Raw genomic sequence first — 12916 nt, 5'->3', positions numbered from 1 at the left:
CAGTCACTCCCAGTCTGATTACTCCCCCTATTTACTGGGGTTTATTTTCCCAAAGACTTGACTGATTTCAAGTCAAGGCCATCTTGGAAGACTGAAGATTTACCAGCGATTGGGATAACGAAAGAATATATAGCAAATTCTGAAAATAACCCTGAGAAGTATTCCAAAAATATTTTGAGAAATTCTAGCATCAATTATAGCCTCTAAAGAAGGTTCTTTGAAAAGAATATTCCACTGGATGTGCAAATTCTAGGGTGTTTTAAAATAGTCACACATTGTTAATTTTTAGGTGTGATAATGATATTGTGGTTATTTTTTTAAAGTCATATTTTGGAGAGACATATTGAAATAATAAGGTGAAAGAGTGTGGGATTTGCTTTAAAATAATCCAGTGATGGGAGGAAAGGTTAAGTGTGGGGAGTAGATGAAATAATATTAATGGATAGACATCTGAAGGTCATTGCACTAGTCTATTTTTGCATGTTTAAAACATTCAGTAATAAAAAGTCACCTTACCTTATAGTCACATTTCATCTTGTCCTTGTAGGTGAAAAAGAAATAATCATTTTTACAAATATAAAGGCACATGGAGTACTTTAATATCATCAATTCATTAACCCCTCCAGAAGTTGAGATAATTTGAGTTCTTTATAAGGAGTCTAATACCTTTTGCTATAAAGGATTTTATATTTATATGTAAATAAATAATCTTTTAGTATTTCTAAAGATAAATAAGTAGGCAATTAAACATGCAAATCTAACAATACTAAAAATTCTACATTTAATCCCAAAGAATGCACCATTTCTTATTTTAGCTTGTCATTGTCTTTTATTTTACAGCACAACTGCACTATAAACACTAATGAATAAAAATTACCTAGTGTAATTGTCATTTTCCTCCTATTATAATGTATCAAGTTATATTGATTTATTTGTCTTCTTTACAGTGCCTTCCTCCACCTACTTAAAAATTTTGTAAAAGAACTCCCGGCATTTTTGGACAATAAAGATCGTGTTAAAATCAGGTCTCTCCTTAGTTCAAATTGTTTAGCCTGTAGAGTAGCTTATAACACTAGATGTTTTCAGCTCTCTTAAGCATGTAAAATGCTTTGTTACAGGAATGGTAAGGTGACTCAATGGGTCCTCTTCTTGCCTGGGTGAGCACAGACTCCAGAGCATAGGGCGAGCTCACCAGGCTCAGCTCACATCGGACCTCAGAGATGTTGGAGATGAACAATGACCACAGGCAAATTTGTGCTCTTCTTGTTTAAAACAATTCCAAACTCATAACGTGCATTTTTTAGTGGTTCTCCTTGCTCCAAATCCAGCTTAACCAACACACCTTTAATTCTTAACTTTTTCATTTTATAGGTCACCTCTACCAATTTCAATTTATACATTCTCCAGGACACTTTCCTTTTAGGTGAGTATTCCCAAAGTGTAACCTAAGGGCCACTTCTGTCCAGCTGCTTGGAGTGCTGCCCCCTACCACAGGCATTCTGGATCAGAATCTCTGGAGGTGAGGCCTGGGAACGGGGCTCCAGTGCACATTAACAACTGGCAGCAAAGCTTAAGAGGAAGTTTTCATTTGGCTATGGAATGGCAGGACCAAGAACAGTAAACCACTACTCTTCTTCTGCCTACCCTCTTCTTTAGAAGTGTATTTCCTCAAGAACTGGACTCAGCCCGGCCGAAATAGCTCAGTGGTGAGCATCGACCTATGAAACAGGAGGTTGTGGTTGGATTCCCATTCAGGGCATATGCTCGGGTTGCAGGCTCGATCCCCAGTGGGGAACATGCAGGAGGCAGCCAATGATTCTCTCTCATCATTGATGTTGCTATCTCTCTCCCCTCCCCCTCCCTTCCTCTCTGGAATCAAAAAAAAATTTTTTTTTAAAGAAATAGACTCATACAGAAAACAGATGGATGGTTGTCAGAGGGGAGAGGGCTTGGGGACTGGGTGAAAAAGGTGAAGGGATTAAGAAGTACAAATTGGTAGTTACAAAATAGTTATGGGATGTAAAGTACAGTATAGAGAATCCTATCTAATAAAAGGGTAATATGCAAATTGACCGTACATCTGCTATACCCACAAGCCATGCCCAACAGCCAATCAGGAGGGAATATGCAAATAAACCCAACCAAGATGGCTGCAGCCATGGAGAGCAGGAGGAAGGCTTGGGTTTCCCCGGCAATGGAGGAAGCCAAGCTTTCCACCTGCCCTTGCCAGCCCAGGCCTCCACTCAATGCTACAAATTTCAATTATAGAAGATAAATAAATCCCAACAGAAATGGTGGCAGCCACGGAGCTGGAGAGAGCAGGAGGCTAGGGTTGCCCGTGGCAATGGAGGAAGCCAAGCTTCTGCAGCCGGGCCTGCTTTGGCCTCCGCTTAAGGCTACAAAGTTTCAATTATAGAAGATAAATAAATCCCAACAGAAATGGCTGCCGCCACAGAGTGAGCAGAAGGCTTGGCTCCACCCCAGGCTACAAAGTTTCAATTGTAGAAGATAAATAAATCCCAGGTCCCAGGGCCTCTGCTTGGGTCACCGGGGGGCATGGCTGGCCTGCAAACCACCACAGGCCCCTCGCCCAGGCCGCCCCACACCCCAAGGGAACCCCCACCCTGATCCGGGACACCCTTCAGGGCAAACCAGCTGGCCCCCACCTGTGCACCAGACCTCTATCCTGTCTAATAAAAGAGTAATATGCAGATTGACCATCACTCCAACACACAAGATGGCTGCCCCCATGTGGTCAAAGATCCTGTCCCCATGTGGACACAAGATAGCCATCACAAGATGGCCAGCAGGGGAGGGCAGTTGGGAGGAACCAGGCCTGCAAGGGAGGGCAGTTGTGGGTGATCAGGCCAGCAGGGGAGGGCAGTTGGGGGCAATCAGCCTGCTGGGGAGGGCAATTAGGGGTGACCCGGCCGGCAGAGGAGGGAAGTTGGGGGTCACCGGGTCTGCAGGGAAGGGTAGTTGGGGGGTACCAGGCATGTAGGGGAGGGCAGTTAGGGGTGACCAGGCCTGCAGGGGAGGGCAGTTAGGAGTGACCAGGCCTGCAGGGGAGGGCAGTTAGGCATCAATCAGGCTGGCAGGGGAGTGGTTAGGGGGTGATCAGGCTGGCAGGCAGAAGCGGTTAGGGGCAATCAGGAAGGCAGGCAGGCGAGCAGTTGGGAGCCAGCAGTCCTGGATTGTGAGAGGGGTTCCAGATTGGAGAGGGTGCAGGCTGGGCTGAGGGACACCGCCCCCTCCGTGCATGAATTTCGTGCACCGGGCTTCTAGTATAATCAGTAATATTGTAATAACTATGTATGGTGCCAGGTGGGTACTAGAAATACTATGGAGAACACTTTGCAAATTATATGATTGTCTAACTACTATGCGTACACCTGGTAGTAATACAAAATAATATTGAATGTAAACTCATTGAAAAATAAAATTTAAAAATAAAATAAATACTGGTTTCAATGGTTAGTCATTCTCATTCTTTTAAAATTTGAAAAACTTGTGAGGATTTTATGTCAATGAGGAGATACTACTTAGGCAAGTTGTGCTGTTTTAGGACAGCAGTCTCCAAACTACTGGTATATACACACACACACATACACACACACACGATGGTATAGGAAGACTTTTCAAGAGCTATGAAGGCCAAGGAGAGTTTTAAAGGATCAGGATTCTGGATATTCAGTTTCCCTTTGCACTCCTTAAAACTATTCTGCAAAAATAATGTCTGGAGAGCGGCCCAACAGGGCAAAAGAGGAGGCTTTCCTGAGCTCCCCTTCTCCTGTGGACGCACTGGTAGTACAGCTACACGTGGAGCAATTCCCTCTGAAAGAGATCCAGAAACTAGCCAAGCAACTCCCACACATCAGACAAATAAGAAAATACCCACATCAAAACAGGTAAGAAAAGCTGAGACACACTGTCTCCATAAACCTCACCCCCCAGCGTTGCACCATACAGCGAGGAGGGATCCTTCTCCCTGAGGAGCGAAGGGTTTGGACTCTATACTTAGTGCCCCAACTCTGAAGACTCCCACTCAATTGGCCACCAAAACCCCTAGCTCTGAAAGTCAATGGGCCTTGCTTCCAAGAGACCCACAAGATCATAGCAAACAAACATAATATTATCAATAAATGGTGATGGGAAAATTGGACAGTCACATGCAAAAGAATGAAACTGGATCCCTATCTTATGCTTACACAAAAACAACTCAAAGTGGATTAAAGACTTGAATGTAAGATCTGAAGCTGTAAAACTCCTAGATGAAAACAAGGGGAGGGAGGAGTAAGTTCTTTGACATTGCTTTTGACAGTAACTTTTTTGGATTTTACACCAAAATCAAAGGCAATAAAAGAAAAAGTAAACAAGTGGGACTACATTAAAATGCTTCTGCACTGACTGCAAAGGAAACCACCAACAAAAAGAAAAGACAATCTTTGGAAAGGGAGGAGATATTTGCTAACCACATAACTAATAAAAGTTTATGCAAAATATGCAAGGAACACTAGCAAAAAGGGAAATAACCCAATTTAAAAATAGGCAAAGGATCTGAATAGACATTTTTCCAAGGATATACAGATGGCCAAACAGGTACATAAAAAGGTGCTCAGCATCACTAATCAGCACAGAAATATAAGTCAAATCAAAACCACAATGAGATATTATCTCACACATGTTAGAATGGCTGTGCTCTAAACGACAAGAAATGTGTATTGATAAGGATGTGGAGAAAAAGGAGCTATTGGTGGGAATGTAAGTTAGTGCAGCGATTATACAAAACAGTAAGGAGATTTGTCAAAAAATGAAAAATAGAACTACCACATAATCTAGCAATCCCACTTCCGGGTATATATCTAAAGGAAATGAAATCACTATATTGAGGAGATATCTGTACTCCCATATTCATTGCAGCTTTAATCACAATAGACAAAGTGTGGAAACAAATGTCTGTCACCAGGTGAATGGATCAAAAAATGTCACACACACACACACACACACACACACACACACACACACTGGATTAGTAGCCTTAAAAAAAATAAGGAAATCTTGTCATTTACAACACCATGGATGAACCTGCAGGGCATCATGCTAAGTGAAATAAGCCAGACAGAAAAAGACAAATACTGCATGGTATCACTTACATGGGGAATCTTAAAAAAAGCCAAACTCATAGAAACAGAGAGTAGAAAGTGGTTTCCAGTGACTGGGTGGGGAGGGGGGTGTTTGAGGGAAATAGAAAGAGGTTGATAAAAGGATACAAACTTTCAGTTATAGGATGAATAAGGTCTGAGGATCTAATGTATAACATGGTGACTATAGTTGACAACTCTGTAGTGCATAATTGAAATTTGCTAGGAGAGTAAAACTTAACATGTTCTCACCATCTTTCTCCACCAAAACAATAAATATGTGAAGTGATGAATGTATTCATTAATTTGAAGGGACAAATTCATTCACAATGTATATTTGTATCAAATTATCATGTTATACACTTTATTTTATAATTTTGTCAATTATATATTAATAAAGCTAAAAAATAATTTTAAAAACCTGATCTGTCTGAGGATAAAAAATTTCCACCTCTTCTTTCACACATCTCTTCCCCATTATGTCAGATTTTAAAGAAGAAAGGCCCCTTCTTACCCTAATCTTTCTATAGTGTATTACCTTTTGGTAGAAAAACCTCTGTAATCCACAGAGATAATTAGAAACACAGCATAGGTATTGGTATTTTGTTGAGAAAGGAGTCACATTAATGAATGAGTAACAATTCCATTTGCAATTTGATGGTTTTCTATTTCACTTTCAAAGATCTACAATCAAGTTCTCAACTGATAGAATATTAAAAGCAAACTTTGGTGCTAGGTTTCCCCATGACTTTTGCCATATGATTCTGAGAGTGCAAAGAATTGCAGGCATTGCTGTAACAAAACTCCTATTTCTACCTACTTATTTACAAGAACAAATTTTGCTCAACATTTACATTAATAATAAAGCACAAAAAGATAGGGGAATAAAACTGAGGTTAAACCCTATCTCAATTTAGCCATAAATAATAAGTAATTATGCTAAATTGATACCTGACCTAATTTTAGCAAAAATTACATACTTGACCTAATTTTAGCCAAACCAGCCAGTCCCTATCCAGCTCATTAAGAGATACATTAAAACAAAATTAGATTTTTCTTATTAAATATATTTCCTTATAAAATGTATTCATGTTATTTTTTTCAATAGTATGCTTATAGCAATTGAAATGATAACTTAATCCAGAATAATTATAATTATTTGGGTGACCAGCTTTATGGTCACTCAAAATTTTTAAATGTAGTTTTAATAGATATGCTTTTTGTTATGATAATTAAGGCAATTGACAAAAGACTTTCAAGAATAAAAATATGTCCTGTTAGGATGGAATTCTTTGGTATAAACAGAATAAAAATATGAGTTCAAAGAGAGAAAAAGGAAAGATTCAAAATCTCTGATTATTAAAAACAGCTTGTTCAGCCCTAGCTAGTTTGGCTCAATGGATAGAACATCAGCCTGTGGACTGAAGTGTCCCGGGTTCAATTCCAGTCAAGAGCACGTGCCTGGTTGTGGGCTCAATCCCCAGTTGGGGGCATACAAGAGGCAGCTGATCAATGACACTCTCTCTTCATTGATGTTTCTATCTCTTCCTCTCTGAAATCAATAAAATTATATTTTATTTATTTATTTATTTTTTGAGCACAAATGTTTTCATTCTCTAAAATGAAAAATTTTAAAAAGAGTTATCTATAGTCAAAGCTCATTTCTATGAGGTGTCGCATCCATCACCCTTTTATGAGACATAAAACTAAGAAAGGGTACCTCCAGAAGCTACCTAAACGTTCCAGCTAATGGTTAAGATAAAGTTAAGGGTGTTTTCACACAGAAATCTAAAGAGGACAATGAGAATGAAACAAGTTCCACATGGTCATTCAAATCTTGCTAAAGGAACTAGAGTGGAAGCCCAAGCTGGTGAGCAAGTGGGAGAAGGAAAGAAAACATGGTTCAAACAGATCGCATGAGGAAACCCAGTACAAATGTTGGCTTTGGCATTATGTAGGTAACCCCTACTTTTTGTCACAGGTGACTCTATTAAGTCCTATTGTTGCAAAACCAGTCCAAATCCTATCAAGTTAAAAAGAAGTCCCTCAATGACTTGTTGGGTGTAGGCAGTAACCCATGTCCTCCCACACCAAGAGACATCAGTTCTGGCAAGAAAGTTCCAACGTGCCTTTATGGTGCTGTTGATAGGATGCCTTGGGCCAGGCCCGTCCCAGTGATGTTCTGCTGGCTGAGATACAAGGTGGGAGGAGAATAGGCCTTATTACTCAGTCAACTTCTTGGCCTTGAAGAAGCGGCGAAGGTAGAAGACCTGCCAAGTAGCTAGTCCAATGAGACAGAACATTGAAAAGATGCTGAAGTATAGGACCCGAGTGTTTGTTGATTCATTGGAACCCCCATCTCCTCCTCTCGCTTCTTCATGCAGGCAAAATCCTTCACGACAGATTCTGACAGGTCTTCTAGGCGTCGTAGCTCTACCTCTAAAGGTTTGAGCTTCTCAACTTTTGCAATCTCTTCATAATTTTTCGCCTCATGTCTAGGATCACGAGTTGGTCAGATAACCGCCCTGTTCCCTTGCTCTCAAAACACACTTCAAACATGTCATAATCTTCAGTGGTAAAGGCAAATTTTCCCTTGGTTGCATCCTCCTTGGAGTACAGAATATGGCCAGCAGAATCTGTGATCTTGAGGTGGGTGCGCAGGCCGCCAGCGCCCCCAGATTGGTCGGTGATCTCGTCTGCGCCGGTCACCAGCAGGTCCTTGTGGATCTCCTCGCGGCCGCGGCACTTGCGGGAGTTGATGGGCAGATGGAAGGAGATGGCGAGAACCAAACTGGGGCCGAGCAGGAGAAGTACAAGCAGCAATGCTAACTGGCAAGGGCCACGTTGGGCTTTAGGCATGGTGCCGGAGGCTGTTCAATAAAAATACATTTTAAAAAATAAAATAAAAATTTATTAACAACAGCTTGTTCATATATTTAAAAAAATAGATGACATGATATTTAGATTCAGTATGATATATTTTTTAAAGTGCTGTAAGATTTTTTAATGACAATATTTACAATACACTGGAAGTTACATCCTTTGCAACCATTTTAACTTGGGATGAAAAGCTTTACATGTCAGCTTAATAATGTGCACAAGGATATGAGTCTTACAAAATTCTTTTGAAAGTATTTGCAAGTAATAAGTTTGAAGACCACTATTTTAGGAAACCTGGTCAGAGATCAGTGTGTAGAAGGGACTAGAATGGAAAAGAACGAGGAGAATTTGGGCAGGGCAACAGTTAGGAGACAATGATTTTTTCCAGATATAAGGAATTTGAACTATATTAAGTTCACAGTCTTGGAAATGAATGGAAACAGACTGGAAAGCAAATGCTACTAAGAAATGAGAATTGTTCGTGTCAGTCCCTGCTTCATTTCATATTAAGTTTTGAATACTGACAAAACAGATTTTCCCACACCTGATTTGATCCTTCCCTCCCTCCCTTCCTTCCTCTATTATTCATCAGTTTGCTAAGTGCTTGGACTTCTGAAACAGTTAACATCAATCAGGTCTCTGGCCTCTGATAGCTTCCTGTCTAGTAGAGGCATTTACAGCTGAGTATGATGCTGAGAGAGATATCATCATATGTGGCCCACATTATTCCACCTCCCTCCCCTTGTAACATGCTAGAGGACAGAGAGCTGAAGCTTCCATTCCCAGACTTCCTCAGATTCCACATGTGGCCCAGTCTCTCTGGCAAGGCAGACACATGAATGTCATATTTTGGGAAGATAGAAGTGGCACTTCTGCTGTTTCCACTAACAAGCAGAGATGTGGAGGCTCTGGTTTTTCTATGGCAATGTAGCAGAGACCCCACTTGTTCTGGTTGGTTCTCTCTTTAGTGAACTGGGGTCTCTCCTGCCCTGTCCTGATGAAGGCTATTCATGAATATATCTAAGTGGTGGCTTCAGAGTATTGAACCCTTACACACTGTTTATGTACTCTGTTTTTTTTGCCTCTACTACTATGTTCCATCCACTTGCCTGGCACTCCATTACTGCCTCTTGTGCCCTATGAACAGGCTGCCTTCTCAGTGTGTCTTTTCTCAATTGGGTCATTTCCTTCAGAGTAGTCTGTTTAGTTGGCCTAAGAAGTTCCCTGGAGAGCTAATTTAAAATGCAGACTCCCTCCCCGCCACCCCAACCCGGATTCAGTAGTCTGAGATGTGGCTGGAAGTCTGCATTTTTAACAAATGCAACAGGTCATTCTGATCCATTGGCCTTGAACTGCACCTTGACAACTCTCTGATGTCAGTGGTTAGGACAGAGTAGGCCTTTGCTCCTTCATTCTTCCCTGTACTATGGAGGATAAGAAAAGAGGAAAGTTAAAGGTAGCACTAGGTTGTAAGTTTGGCTGACTAAGACTATAATTGTAGCACTTGTTCAAATGGGGAAATTAATAAGGTAAACCAGTTTGTGGAGGAAATAATGAATATTATTTGAGATATGTTGGTTTTGACATCCCAAAGAAATTGATATATTGTTGGCAGTTTGTATTGGATTAATGACTTGGCCCTGGAGGTTGGTTATTGGGATGGATTCTCTGTTGAGTGCACTTCAGAGAATTACTACTGTAGCTAAATTATTTCTTTAATGTGGTGCAACCAGGATTGTCCTAAAGATGACATACATCTATTGGCATCATTCCCAATATGACATGGAGTCAAATATATTTTGTATAAGAGGAAGAGTGAGAAGAATCCTGGTAGAATAATCAGTACTATAGGCTGCCTAAGAGATGCCCAAGTCCCAGCTCTTTCCCTAGATCTCTCCTTCCCCTCTCCCTTAATCCTTTCTTCCCTTTTCTCCAGCCCCGTGGTAAATATATATTAGTTGTGTAAATTGTGGAAGGAAAATTATGTAGAATAAATGTAAGAGAAGAGAATATAAACTAAATTTATAAGTATTATTGTAATGTTTCAGTTGGCCACAAACTAGGTAGGGTAAAATAATGCTGTTTCTGAGCTGTCTCACAGGTCTTTGTGTAAAGGAGAACTCTGGACTCCTATTCCAACATATTGTAAAAGATCTGTTTCTTCTCCAGGACTTAAAGCCATTGTTTTAGAGAGGCCTTCAAGCTCTTTTTTCAAGTGAAATCTTATGCAGAAATAATATTTCAGAAATGAAACTGTACTTGATTGAGTTCAAATATATATTATTTATGTATTCTAAAGCTGTCTAGGTTCATGAGAACAATGTATCTATTTTGATGAAGATAAAAATTTAAAACCAGGGTATATGGACAAGGGTAGTATGTGGGCAAACAAATTTCTTTCCAAATTTATATTGATGAAGTCCTGACTTATTCAGAAAAGTGGTTACAAATGGAATAATTTCTTTTAACAACATGTTTTGCAATCTTGGAATACTGTAAATAAACAGATATGGTACAAGAACCCTAATTCTGAAATCTACCATATAATGACTTACCTTTGTCAGTGGGTCGGTCAGTCATAAATATTTATTGAACACTTAGTATAGTCTAGATACTGAAATTATGTTAGAGAAAACAGACACCTGGAATTTATAGCCTAGTAGGATAGTCACTAAACAAATAATTGCAAATAATTATAAGTGCATAAATTATGAATCGAAAGAAATTCTAAGTATGCTGGGAATATATGACAGGATATCTAGCTTGTATAAACGTGGTCAAACATGTTTTTCCTAAGAAAATGATGTTTAAATTGAGACATGAAAGGTGAATAGGCAAAAGGAAGGGCAACATAAAAGTATTCCAGGCAGATGGGCCATGATGTGCAAAGACCCAAGGAGCAGCCCAATATTTTCCAGTGTGGCAGAAAGTGACACTGAAGAGCAGGCTGACCAGGAGGGGCTGGTGAGGCAGTGTACACTGAGGCAGCAAGTGTCTAGAGAAGGAGGGACAAGGGATCAGCATATACTGGGGTGGGATTGGAGCCCATCAGTTAATATTTCTTATATCATCCTGACATATGTATGTTAAGAATTTGAGCCTTATTTAAAAGATAATGGAAAGCCACTGAAGTATTTTAAATAGAAACCTGGGTTGATGATATCCCTCTAGCTGGGTATAGAGAATGTTTTGAAGGAGGTGGGACTGATCTAGAAAGAAAACTGCTAGAAAGATATTGCAATAGTCTAGGCAAGAGGTGATGGTAGTCTGTACATGGATGGTAGCAGTGGAGATAAAATAAAATGGGCAGTTTATAGATAACTGTCTTAGTCTGCTCAGATGCCATAATAAAATATATAATAAAGACTGGGTGACTTAAAAAGCAGTTTATTTTTTCACAGTGTGGAGGCTGGAAGACTCAGATCAAGGTCCATTTGGGTTGGTTTTTGGTGAGAGCTCTCTTCCTGGCTTGCAGATGGCCATATTACATGGCAGATCTCTCTCTCTCTCTCTCTCTCTCTCTCTCTCTCTCTCTCTCTCTCTCTCTCTCCCTCTCTTTCTCTTCCTCTTCTTATAAGGCTCCAACCTATGACTTCTTTTAACTTTAATTGCCTCCTAAAGCCCCTATCTCCAGTTACAATCACAGTTGGGGATTAGTGCAACATATGAATTTTAGGGAACACAATTTAGTCTGTAGCAATATCTTATATGTTTAGGAAATAGTGCTTCATTGGTTGTAGGAATGAGGTGGAAGAGGGTAGGGAAGTCAAGGATGACACTTAAGTTTGTGGTGTGAGTAGAAATGATAATTGCCATTTTTGGAGACTGAGATTACTGGAGGTAGAGAATATTTGGAGGAGAAATATCTGAACCTAGAGCTAAATGTTTTTATTTCGAAATACCTATGAAATATCAAAAAAGGAAATGTCAAGTGGTTAGTTGATTGTATGGATCTGGAATTCAGAAAAGACATCTTGGGTACAGAAAGTAGATTTAGGACTCATCTGCCTAGACATGGCTGTTAAGCCATTGGAGTAGGTGAGAATCCCTAGGGCAGTGGTTCTCAAATGTAAATGTACATCAGAATCACTTGGGTAGCTTGTTAAAACAGATTGCTTGGTCCCACCCCAGAATTTCTGATAACTCTGTACTTTCAGAGGCTTATGAGTATTTTTTTTTTTACAATTTTTAAAAATTTCTTTATTGATTAAGGTATTACATATGTGTCCTTATTCCCCCATTACCCCCCACCTCCCATTCATGCCCCCACCCCCCTGTTGTCTGTGTCCATTGATTAGGCTTACATGCATGCATATAAGTCCTTTGGTTGATCTCTCCCCCTTACCCCCACCATCCCCTACCTTCCCTGAGGTTTGATGTTCTGATTGATGTTTCTCTTTCTCTGTCTCTGGATCTATTTTTGTTTATCAGTTTATGTTGTTCATTATATTCCACAAATGAGTGAGATCATGTGATATTTATCTTTCTCTGCCTGGCTTATTTCACTTAGCATAATGCTCTCCATCTCCATCCATGTTGTTGCAAATGGTAAGAACTCCTTCTTTTTTACCGCAGCATAGTATTCCATTGTGTAGATGTACCACAGTTTTTTAATCCACTCATCTGCTGATGGGCACTTAAGCTGTTTCCAAATCTTAGTTATGGTGAATTGTGGTGCTATGAACATAGGGGTGCATATATCCTTTCTGATTCATGTTTCTAGTTTCTTGGGATATATTCCTAGAAGTGGGATCACTGGGTCAAATGGGAGTTCCATTTTTAGTTTTTTGAGGAAACTCCATACTGTTCTCCACAGTGGCTGCACCAGTCTGCATTCCCACGGCTTATGAGTATTTTAAGGCTTTTAAAATATAGTGGTAAATTACTTTCCAGAG

At 39.9% G+C, this 12916-nt stretch overlaps 1 pseudogene across 1 annotated transcript; it reads right to left on the bottom strand.

The window, feature by feature from the left end:
* Positions 1-7363: 7363 nt before the first annotated feature.
* On the bottom strand, positions 7364-8000 carry LOC308246858 (transmembrane emp24 domain-containing protein 10-like; annotated as a pseudogene). The gene has a single exon. The product of its transcript is annotated as a transmembrane emp24 domain-containing protein 10-like (transcript).
* Between the last annotated feature and the right edge of the window lie 4916 nt (positions 8001-12916).

The sequence above is a fragment of the Plecotus auritus genome (assembly GCF_963455305.1).
Source record: "Plecotus auritus genome assembly, chromosome: 4".
Taxonomy (NCBI): Eukaryota; Metazoa; Chordata; class Mammalia; order Chiroptera; family Vespertilionidae; genus Plecotus; species Plecotus auritus.
This window is presented reverse-complemented; position numbering and strand designations above follow the sequence as displayed.